General features: G+C 48.0%; 1 protein-coding gene across 3 annotated transcripts in view; it reads right to left on the bottom strand.

Annotated features, from left to right (window-relative positions):
- The window catches only part of FAM168A (family with sequence similarity 168 member A), a 128389-nt gene extending 120163 nt beyond the window's left edge, over nucleotides 1-8226 (bottom strand). For 2 of the 3 annotated variants that reach the window (XM_069026627.1, XM_069026635.1), the window contains exon 1: nucleotides 8074-8225. The gene's annotated coding sequence lies outside the window, so the exon portion shown is untranslated. Of the gene's footprint in view, nucleotides 1-8073 lie in introns of all 3 variants that reach the window. The other variant, XM_069026645.1, reaches the window with a different exon arrangement.
- Between the last annotated feature and the right edge of the window lie 87 nt (nucleotides 8227-8313).

Below are 8313 nucleotides of genomic sequence, written 5' to 3' on the forward strand. Positions count from 1 at the left end.
GCAATTACAGGATACAGCAAAAATGAAACAACATGGATGAGTCAAGACCAAAACAGCCTGGTGAAACCCAATAAAGACGAGTGCAAGAGCAGTGTACATTGTGCAGGTGGAGAATTCCCAGCTGGGCTGATGGACAGGAGAAAACAACCCCGAAGGGATATCAGATCACAAGTAAAATGTCAACAATACAATGGAATTGCCAAAAAAAAAAAAAGAAAGAAGGGAAAAAAAGGCACTTCAGATTGTTTTAAGAGTGCCATGTGGAAACCAGCATTATTTAGTTTTATACAATGCTGACAAGGCCTCGCAGTGCCAAGTCTGAGGAGGGAGAGAAGTAAACACACCAGAGCACAGAGGAAAGCTGAGGAAATAATAAAGAGATTTGGATACAAAATGATCCATAGGAACACATTAAAGGACCTTGCCAGCCTGGAGGAAAACAAACTGGAGGAGGATGTAACATGCTCCCATCAATGACAGCAGAAACAAGGGGATGTGTTATTCAAAGCAAAGTATCTTCATTTCTCAGAGATCACAAAATCCCAGGGTGGCTTAGACTGTAAGGGACCTTAAAGATCATCCAATTCCACTCCCTGCCATGGGAAGGGACACCTTCCACTAGCCCAGGCTGCTCCAAGCCCCGTCCAGCCTGGCCTGGAACAATTCCAGGGATCCAAGGGCAGCCACAGAGTCTCTGGGCACCCTGTGCCAGGGCCTCACCACTCTCACAGCCAAGAATTGCTTCCTAATAGATCTAAGATATTGGAAAAGCTTTTAACCAAATTGGTTAAGCACTCACTGCCAGCTTCCTGAGGAGGCTTGCACCTCCAAGACTAGAAGTTTTTAAGGAAAAATTAGAAATACATTCATTAAGGCTGCTCTAGGGACACTTTAGCTTGCCTTGAGAAGGCGAATGGACTGGGAAGTCCCCCAAGGTCTCTACCAGCTCTGCATTCCAGTATGGAATGATGCCCCAGAAGCCCAGGATGTTTGAAAATCATCCTGGGAGTCCTCCAAGAGTCCTCCAATATTTCAGAGACCCCAAGGGCTCATTTGCAATATTTTTCAGAATGCAGGAGAAAATTTGGAAGACAAACATCTCCAACATGACTACATCATGGGAGGGCAAAACACCAAGTAAACACCAATCAGTCTGCCAGACATAGGCTCTGGACAAAATAAGGGAAATCTGAATCAGACTCGATCTGGACTTAAAAAGAACAGGAGTGAAATTAATGACAGTCAAGTCAACATTATGGAAAAGAGGCCTTGTCAAGCAAAGCTGACTTCATCCTCCGAGGAGATCCAAGGTAATAAAGGCAAATGCTGCAACGTGACAGGCAACCTTTTGAGGATGACGTCCCAATTAAAAAATTACCACTGTATGTGTCAACAAAGCAGCTGAGCAGATTCAGAGTTGGCCGACGGACAGATGACTAAAAGCAGCCACGCATGGAAAATCACCAGCAAAGTGAGCTGCAGTGGGGTTCTGCTGGGCTTCATCCAGAGCCCAGAACCATTCCAGAGGTCCACTGTAGACCTGGAATGTAGGGAACAAAACCGGAAAGCCAGAACCCCACAAATGGAACCTGCCCAACACTTTCCAGGCGATGCCGTGAGTTTAACTGGACCACAACCAAAGGCCACTTGGTTGTGGAATTAAGAGTTCCCTCCAAAGGGAAAAGTTATTGGGTATCAAAGGACCTCTGCATTTAGACAAGAATTAGCTTTTGGAAGTAGTAGTTAGAAACTAATTGAAATTACACCTTGGACACTTCCAGGGATGAGGCAGCCACCACTTCCCTGGGCAATCAACTGTGCCAGTGTTTTACCACCCATACTGTAAAAACTTGCTCCTTCTTTCCATGCAGGGATCTGCCATGCTCGGTGGAGATGTCCCACACTTCCTGGAATTACCCAGGAACCCACCCTGTCCCTGGCATCTGCTCCAGCAGCAGCACGGCTTCCCTGGAAAGCAAAACCACGTGGGCGAGATGCTCCTGAGCTGTTCTGCCGTGTTTGCTTTTCCAAGGGCTCAAACAGAAAGACAGTCAAAAAATTCTTATACAAAGAAACATTTTCTTGAGCTCCTAAATCCGTATTAGAAGACTCAGCTATCCAAGAAAGTTCAACAGCTGGGATTTGGACGCTACAGTAAAGAAAAAGAACCCAGTTCTCCATTTATGGCACTGCATTTTAAAGCCTGAAAACTTCTGTTGTGAATGTAAGTCAAGTCAAGAGCAAACTGGAAAATATGTGGAATGCCATCATTTTGTAAAAGCCATTAAAAGTCTCATTAGGTGACATCATACACAGAAAACTGAAGAAAATTATTTGTAGAATAAACTACTACAGAATCAAATGTTTATACAGGGACCTATTCCAGAGTAATTGCATTTCAAATGCTCACAAGCTTCATACAAAATACTCTTCAGCAGGGAAAAGCCCTTAGCACCTGTCTGTCCATACAGACATGACAATTATCCTGGGTAAAATGTCATCAGGAACTGGAATGAACGATCTTACTTTGCCCATCAAATTGGCAGAAGGTAGAATCATGGAACTGTTAACAGGGGAAAAGACCTCAAGGATCATGGAGCCCCCAGCACCACCAAGGCCACCACTAACCCATGTCCCCAGGTGCCACATCCACATGGCTTTTCGATCTGTCCCAGGATGGGGACTCTGCCCCTGCCCTGGGCAGCCCATGGGACTGTGGGGACTCCTAGGACCTTGTTTAAAATAACCACACAAATCCCCTTGTCCATCAAAAAGCGAGTTATTACTGCCTGTAAATCCAAGCATAAAGAGCTGAATGGAAAATGGGGAAGAAGAAGACCATGCACAAAACTTCTCACCAGTCTTCAGGGTGTATTTCTAATCTCAGAATGATAAAACCTACTCGTTATCAAATTTAGGGAGCTGGTATCTAACAGCAGAGAAAGCAGAAGCCCAAGCACTGGGCTTTAATTTGTGGCAGATAAAAAGCCTGATGCCATAAAAGAGGCAGATCTTTTTTATTAAGTTCTACAGCAAATTAGGAGGAAAAACCCTGCGGACCCCGAGATGTTATGGTCTATTTTAACTTTTGCTGCAGTCTGCAATCTTTATCCATTTTATCAAAGAATTAGACATGCCTAGCAGGCATGATGGCATCTATTCTATTTTTTTTTTTTTTGCCAGTTTAGTACTTTTCCTCTCATAAAATACTCTAAGCTTGTCTCCAATAATCCTCCCAAATCTCTAACCCTTGCTGAGACAAGGAAGGCAAAAACGATCAGCCTACAAATACACTTCAGCTTTAATCTTCCTATTGAGAAAGTTATCGTACCAAGGCCACGATAAACTCCAGTTTTCTGCTCTGACTTCTCATTTTTCCACTCTCCAGTTCTCCACGTGACTGCTTCAGCCAAGCAGAGGAAGGAGAGACAGGGTAAAGCACAAACAAATACAAACCAGAGGAGGGGAATGTGGGTTTTTTTCAGCTTTTATAAATCCTATGACGATAATCTCCTAAATGGTTTGCTGAGGAGCGTCAGCAGGCCCACATTTTTTCCTCCCAGAAAGCACAGTCACTTGAAATTCCTGTGCAGTGCTCAGGGTTTTCAGCACATCCATAGTAAACAAAACCCAGAGGAGCTTTGGAAAAATTATCCAAGTCCCACTCACACTCTAAAAAATCCGTGCATCCCCGTCATCCTCAACAGAAGATCATTCCCTACATGGTTCTTAAAAATAAACCGCTTCCACAAATTTCAGATCTGCAAGTGCTGGATATGCCTTAAAAGCTGGATCTTTGCTGCCTGGGATGTTAATTACAGGTCTGGTATTCCTGCTTCAGATGCTCATGGCACACCTGCCCCTCAGCAGAAGAAAATCGTGGAAATTCCCAACTGTTGCTTCCCATTCAAGCTAACAAATAAACATAAAATCCCACCTCAAGGTTATCCACCTAACAAAGCACTGAAAAATCAGAGCACAACACAAAATGTGTATCGTAGACATGTTTTCATATTGATTTCATTCTCTCTCTGCCCAGGTGGGAAGTGCAGTCACATTATCCTGCCTTTCTCCAAAAATCAGGTTTACACAAATTTTTCTGGGAAAAAATTCCCCCCCTGTGAGGGTGGGGAGGCCCTGGCACAGGGTGCCCAGAGCAGCTGCGGCTGCCCTTGGATCCCTGGCAGTGTCCAAGGCCAGGATGGACGGGCCTTGGAGCAGCCTGCGATAGTGGAAGGTGCCCCTGCCATGGCAGGGGTGGCACTGGATGGGATTTAAGGTCCCTTCCAACCCCAGCCATTCTGGAATTACGAATTTGCATAAATAAACACAGCCGTGCCATGACATTCTTCCCTCGTATTTAGGGCTATCAATGTTTTTGACATAAAAATAGGAACAAAGTGATTCAGTTGAGTGGAAGGAACTAGAAGGTGACACAATTTAACAGCTCTGCAGAACTGTGTCTGTCCAACTGGTATTTGAGTCACACAGAAATAATTCCTGAAAATTTATTCCCAGTTTTAAACAGTGACAGATCAAGATTCAGTATTTTTTAATTCAGAGACTGAAGAGACCATCAACAGGTAAAAAACCAGACTGGTGGGTTTTATTTCTCGGCACTGAAACAAAAATCTTCATCTGTTCACTGAAGGGATGCACGGCACGAGAATCCAGTAGCATCCAAAGGGACTGGTATTTGAAATTGGCAAAAAGGAAACACCACAGAGTGTGACAGGAGCCCTTTCCTCACTCGGTCATTTCGGATCGAATATTCCTATGGACTGGACATGAGAACCTATGGATTTTAAGCAGCAAACCAGAGCCCAGCTGATGAGGAGGATCACGGCACAGGCACGTCAGTGAGCACGAGGGAGCTAATTCGGGACAGAAACAGGGAGAGGAATGCCCCGGCACACGGAGAGACTTCAGGAATTGCAGAGGAAACAGAAAGTACACTGAGCACTTGTGCTGCGGAAAGGGAAACCAGGGGCCTCTGCAGATACCATCAGGCCCCAAAGGCAGGGCTGGAAGACAAATGAAGATCATAATCCGCACTGAAGGGAAGAGCGAGCTCACAAAGGAAGATATAAAAGTTGTGTTTCCCTTTTGACAGCCTCGACAACTGCTTTCCAGAGAGCTGGGAGGCTGCTCCGAGTTCCTGGCTGGAAACACGGGGGGGTGGTTCTGACTACCAGAGGAGAAGGCTCTGAAGCACCTCTGCCCCAGCAAGAGCAGCAAAACCCCTGGATTTAGAGCCAGATGGAATTCTGTTCGTGCCACAGCTTTCACAGCAGGTGACCCAGCAGCGACATCCCAGCGGTGAATGTCCCACTTCCCTGAAAGGGAGATCGGTGCCAATCCCACGCCTTGGAGAACTTCCCAAAAGCAGGCACTACCCTGGATTCCACACGCACCTCCCCTGCCTGAGGTGGCTGCGTTCGCACCTCCGTGTCCAAGCTGAGCTCTCCCAGGCAGATCGCATAATTCAATTTAGCCCCAATTCAATTATCATTTTAATTATGCTTTCAGTGCAGGTACCGAAGGCCTTTCACAGAACTGCTGCTCCAAAGCATTCTCACTCTCCTAAGAAATGTTGGCAGGAGCAGCATCACCTCTCTTCCCTGTTCTTTCCCGGTATCCCCATGGTGGGTTACGGATCACGGGGACCAGGAAAACTTAACTGCAGGGTTTAAAAGTCCCTGGATAGTTCACCTGCTGCAATGCAGGCTTACCATGGGGTTTGACAGATGGGTATCAACCAGGATCAGAAAGCATCTCCCCAAACATCCTCCCTAAATGATTGTATCCCAGTTATCCCACATACATTTTTTTGCAATCTAGGTTTCTCACTCCAAGGAATATTTTCTGAACAAATTCCAAACACCTCCACGGCACACATTTTGCTTCCAGCCCCTTTGTTCCAGAGGGTATATATCTACCTGTCCAAAAAAGTGTGTCTTTGCTGACATCCAGGAATTTTAATCAGCTGAAGAATACACCCCAAACCCCCCAGATCTGGACAACAATATCTGTAACACTTACCCCACGTTCCCTAAAATAAAGCACGTGATTTGGGAGAGAAAGATTCCTTCTAAAAAACATCCACATTTGCCTTGGTAAATAAAAAGTTGGGATGCATAACTGGGTAAGTTGGTATTTGCAACTCCCAGAACAAAAAGTTAATCAGATTTAATGCAAAATACACAATGCTGGCTGATATCAGTCCTTTTATTACCTATGTATGTATAACAAGAATACATATACAGAGCATAGTGGCTGTTGGGGGTTTTTTTTTAATAGACTCAACCATAAAGGTCAAGAGAAGCCACGAAACAGTTAAAATTCAGAATCAGAAAGAACTGGAAAAAAAAGAAAATAAGCATTTGGCCTCTTCATACTAATTTCCTTTTTCTTTACATTGCTCAACATCGCTCCTCAATTTGAGTTCTAATCAACAACCACTTCACAGCTCACATTTTATGAAATAATGCAGTTGATGCAATCAAGTCCAGCAAAATGTTTCCCTAAAGATGTTTCCATCATTCACATTCCTTTAAAAAAACACACACATGCACACAAAAAAAGGCTCTGACTTCCTCCATCACTAGTTAACAGCAAAAATAAACACACCACAGCATCTTAAATCATATTTTGATTAAAACAAAAATAGAATCTTTCTGGGGTTTCTTTCTGCTTAGTACAACATGTCTTTGTCCAGGAGAGGGGGGGAAAAAATACCCTCAACCTGCTCATTTTTCTACACTTGACAATAATGAGCACCAAATAAATAAAATTCAGCCTATGGAAATACAAACCATAACCCAAAAGCTCATCACGATGTGCAGTGAGGGGAGAAAATGCCCCCCAAACCCAACCCGGTACAAAACCTCTTTCTGCTAATGAGTATTTATTTCATTTCCATACTTCCAGGCTCCTCTGCTTTCTATAAAGGACGGAAACCAAGCTCCTTTTTGGCATTATTCACCCACAATGTAGCGATGGACTTCACTGCCCTGAACACCACAATGCCAACAACAGAGCATGCAAGCAATCATCACTAAAAAGAAATTAAAAAAAAAAAAAAAAAAAAAAAGGGAAATAATCCACATTTTCATAAAAACGAACGGAATACGCATTTTATACCGGCAGAAAAATCTTAACACCGCCTTGCATTTCCCAACCTGGATGTCCCTGCTTTCATTCCTGTGGATGCTGCGCGCCGACATCCCCCCGCTCAGCAAACCCTCTAACCATTTTATAACCATTTAAAAAGCATTTTAACCCCCCAGCAGGGCTGCGGGACGGGGCTGCCGGCCACAGCTCGGCCCTTCCCATCGCACGGAGTTGCCGGCGGGCTCGTCAATATTCCCGGCATCTCTCCTGCCGGCCCCACGTGCCCCTCGGGATATTTTGGGGGGGTTCGCCCATTCCCGGGGGGCACCCCCAGCCCGCGCATCCCGTTCCCTCTTTCCATGGATGGCGGTGAGCCCGGGATGGGGGAACAGCCCCTGGAAGGGCAACAGGCTCTGGGGGAAAACAGCCCCTGGGAAGGCGGGACAGCAAATTTGGGGGGCACCAGGCTGGGGGGGATAGCCCGGTGCGGGGGCAACAGGCTCCACTGGGGGGGACACACACCGGCTCTAGGGGACAGCAGCCCCGGGGGACACGGCCCGGGCGGGGAACAGGAGCTGTGAGAAGGGGGAACACACGACAGGCGCGGGGGGACGGGGGGAACAGAGCCCCCGGGGGAACGGGCTGCGAGGGGACACGGGGACAAGAGCCCCCGAGGGGCAGCCGGCGCCCGGGGGGACACGGGCTCTGCCGGGCAGCGACAAGCCCGGGGCCGGTCCCCCCGCCCCAGGGCTCCGCTCGCCGCTGCCCCCGGCCCGGCGCTCCCGCCCCTCCCGCCGCGGGGCTGAGGGATGCGCCCCCCGCCGCCCCCTCCCTGGGCGCTCTGAGGGTCTGAGGGAGCCCCCAGCCACCCCCCTGCATCACCGCGGAGCCCCCACGCCGCCACCCCTTTCCCGCCGCTGTCACCCGGGGGTGTCCCCCCTTCGCTTCCCCTCCCCTTACCTGCGGCTGCTCGGGCGGCGGCGGCCCCTGTGCCGGTACAGCAGCTCTCCCTCTCCTCCTCCTCCTCCTCCTCCTCTTCCCGCTGCTCCCACAGCCGCCAGCCGGGAATGGGGGGGGTAGGGGGGGCAGTACCACCAGCGGGACCGTTACAGCCGCCGCCGCTGCGGGGACTACAGCTCCCGGCAAGGCCCGCGCGCCGCCGCCGCGGCCCGCCGCTGGCCGCCCCGCGCGAGGGGTCAT

This window comes from Aphelocoma coerulescens, chromosome 1 (assembly GCF_041296385.1).
Source record: "Aphelocoma coerulescens isolate FSJ_1873_10779 chromosome 1, UR_Acoe_1.0, whole genome shotgun sequence".
NCBI lineage: Eukaryota > Metazoa > Chordata > Aves > Passeriformes > Corvidae > Aphelocoma > Aphelocoma coerulescens.